The sequence below is a fragment of the Dendrobates tinctorius genome, unplaced genomic scaffold (assembly GCF_039654945.1).
Source record: "Dendrobates tinctorius isolate UK_male_01 unplaced genomic scaffold, ASM3965494v1 ptg000226l, whole genome shotgun sequence".
NCBI classification, from domain to species: domain Eukaryota; kingdom Metazoa; phylum Chordata; class Amphibia; order Anura; family Dendrobatidae; genus Dendrobates; species Dendrobates tinctorius.
The window spans coordinates 4705231-4708898 of NW_027361893.1; the positions used below are offsets into that span (position 1 = coordinate 4705231).

The following is a 3668-nucleotide window of genomic DNA, read 5'->3' on the forward strand; positions in this document are numbered from 1 at the left end:
ACCCGCCCTCTACTGACTTCACGGTGAATACCCGATCGGGAATATTTTGTGCCGTGATGTGAGGGCAGGTTGTTGGGCCGGAATTGGCACCTGCACATTCCTCTTTTTCTGGCGCCATTTTCTTGAAGACACACTGCAGTGTGTCTTTCACAAAATGGCACCGGAAAGCGCGGACTGTGCATGCGCCGATTCCGGCCCAACAACCTGCCCTCTCCTGTCATCACCGCCAGACGAAAGACCCCGCGGCAACACCGAATCGGTAAGGTGTTGTGCCGGAAATCGCGGTATGCGTCAGTGCTTATGCATACCGCGATCTCCTGGGGGGAGTGCATCTACCGTGATCTCGTGGGGGGTGCATCACTCTGTCTGGAGCCAGACTGCGCAGGTGCGTCGCACTTGCGCAGTCTATAAAGGCTTCGGACAGAGTGATGCTTAGAGCCCTATATTATACATACACCCCAGATCTGTCCACAGAGTTTCTCTGCCTCAGATTTATATTATTACTTTCCCACTGTAGAGCAGCAGGAACTACAGAAAATAATGAGAGGGGTGAGATGGCTGTCAGTGCTTGACCTCAGCGCCTTTGCTCATCCTGCCGCTGATGGGCATCCACTGTTATGTCAGTGACACTGACAGTCTGTGTGACTGCACATTGTGATCTATCACAGATCATGTGTGTGCACTCACTGCACTGAGCAGCCAATCACAGTACAGCTATGTGTTCATGTGGGAGGAGCCCAGTCGCAAGTCAAAGCCTTGCCAGTCACTCCCCACTTGTACTCAGTGCTCTAAGTCTCCTCCTCAGCTCCTCCCAGCCCCCAGCCAGGCAGGAAGAAGCTACGCAAACAGCAGGGGGAGAAAAAAATTTGGCTCAGCTCCCAGTGGTGAGCCAACTCCCGTCGGTCACATGAAAGACATGCAAAAACATAAGCCGCGGAGACACCATCACATGTTTCTCAACGCAAGCAATGACTAGCCAGGTCTTTCACCGGGAAGGAACAACCACGGGAAGGGAAGTCTCCAATGAAGGAAACCACCTATGCCAAAACATGGTATCCATCCACAGACAGCTGTTTCGGGGTATTGCCCCTCATCAGTGTGGAGTAGGAAACTGGCTAGTAGGAGCAATGCCTAGTAAAAGACCATGAAAAAGGGAGGATGATTGACCTCATGGAGATCAACATCCGACACTGCGGAGACACCATCACGTGTTTCTCAACGCAGTGATTCTAGAGCACTGCCCCCATCCCTTATGGGAAATATGTAAAACATGCAAAAACATAAGCCGCGGGGACACCATCACATGTTTCTCAACGCAAGCAATGACTAGCCAGGTCTTTCACCGGGAAGGAACAACCACGGGAAGGGAAGTCTCCAATGAAGGAAACCACCTATGCCAAAACATGGTATCCATCCACAGACAGCTGTTTCGGGGTATTGCCCCTCATCAGTGTGGAGTAGGAAACTGGCTAGTAGGAGCAATGCCTAGTAAAAGACCATGAAAAAGGGAGGATGATTGACCTCATGGAGATCAACATCCGACACTGCGGAGACACCATCACGTGTTTCTCAACGCAGTGATTCTAGAGCACTGCCCCCATCCCTTATGGGAAATATGTAAAACATGCAAAAACATAAGCCGCGGAGACACCATCACATGTTTCTCAACGTAAGCAATGAGGTGGCATAGGTGGTTTCCTTCATTGGAGACTTCCCTTCCCGTGGTTGTTCCTTCCCGGTGAAAGACCTGGCTAGTCATTGCTTGCGTTGAGAAACATGTGATGGTGTCTCCGCGGCTTATGTTTTTGCATGTTTTACATATTTCCCATAAGGGATGGGGGCAGTGCTCTAGAATCACTGCGTTGAGAAACACGTGATGGTGTCTCCGCAGTGTCGGATGTTGGTCACATGAAAGAGACGGCTCTTTGTCTCGGTTCGTTCACGAACGACACATCACTAATTTTTAAAATGAAGTTTTGTTCGTGGGGAAAACCCCTTTAATGTGACCGGCTTCCTCTGCCTGTAAAAACGTTGCGCATCTGCCTTCAGGATCAGCCGAATGATTCACTGCGCCTGCGCAGAATTGGCGCAAGCGCAGTGCAACGATGTTCCGCTGGTGGCATTGTGCAAGAGGCTGTGAGTGTGTGTGGTGGGTACGGCATATAGAGTGTGTGAGTGTGGTGCGATGGTGTTCTGCTGGTGGTACCGCACAATAGGTTGGTACCAGCAGCAGTTTCCATATTGAGATACTCATCATTTGAACTTCCTCCGTTTTGAATTCTGGGACACGGTGACATCTGGACAGAACAGGAAATAAAAACATTACAAGGCAATTATATAAATAGATGCTTGGAGACAAATAGACTCCACACATGAGGGAATTATTACCAGTTACTGGATGTCTGCTATATGGTGGCATATGATTGTGCAATCAACGCCATACCAAGAGCGAAAGTTACTCCAGTCTTAACCGCTAGGAACAATGTAGATACACAGGATTTTCCAGGTAAAATATATACATTATCATTAAATGTTATTGCTCATAGAACGTAATACAACTGAACAAAATTATTAAACAGATTATCAAAATATATAAACCATTACATGAATATCTAACTGTATTTAAATAAATCATCAGACAAATGAAGTACATCGACACTATAAAACATTTGTTAACAATATCAACCCAAATTATTTTTGTTCACATTTCTTCTGAATACCTTTTGACTATCTATAAGCAACTTTCCTTGTAAAGGGGTATCAAGAACTTGCACCTTGACATTGGATCTCATTTTAACTCTTGAAAATGCAACATAGAGTTGTCCATGACCAAAAACGGGCTCCGGTAGATATATGTCAGTACGGTGTAAGAGTTTGACCTTGTGACTTGTTGATTGTCATGGCAAATGCTGGTTTGATTGGAAACTGTCGACGCCGAAGCCTAAATGGAAGACCAGCGTCCGAAGGACATAAATCAATACATGGAATGAACACTTTGTCTCCTTTTGCTGATCCAGTGATAACTCTTGTTTGAATTACGTGGGAATGGAGTCCAGTAACAATCAGGCGAGTTCCATCACATAGACCATTTTTTGTATTTAGATTCCGCAGCAACATTACGATTGTTCCAACTTTAAGTTGTAGTCTCTGGGATGGCATTACTGATGGTGTAAGACTATTTAAAAATTCAACTGGATAATGCTCTCGTTCATCTTCATTGTCTACATCCACCGAATCATCACTTTTGTGCAACTTATACTCTCCAGGCATTCTATCCATCACACAGTAATTTAGCAGAGCCACATCATCGTTCTTGGGACAGATAATTTCAACACGTTGTCCAAAAACATCACTTACGATGCAGTCAGTGCACAACATGTCTTCTGGTATTTCAATAATGTCTTCTCCAAGGTTGTATTGATTGCTAAGTTGACCGTTACCAAGTTTAAGAAGCCAGTTGCTGTACTCTGGGTCTGAAGATCGCATGTTGTTATTTAGTTGGAGTTATTAAACTGTTTCCAAAGGTCAGACATTTTTAAGCTGCACTCGATAACATCTGATCTTGTTCCATTTGGTATGACTGGAAGGCATTGCCTAAAATCTCCACCAATGACAAAAACTTTACCTCCAAACGGAATTTCATTTTTTTCAGCAACATTTTTAGTCAT

The 3668-nt window shown here is 45.4% G+C and overlaps 1 pseudogene; it reads right to left on the minus strand.

The window, feature by feature from the left end:
* Positions 1-2681: 2681 nt before the first annotated feature.
* On the minus strand, positions 2682-3668 carry LOC141059336 (ATP-dependent DNA helicase PIF1-like; annotated as a pseudogene).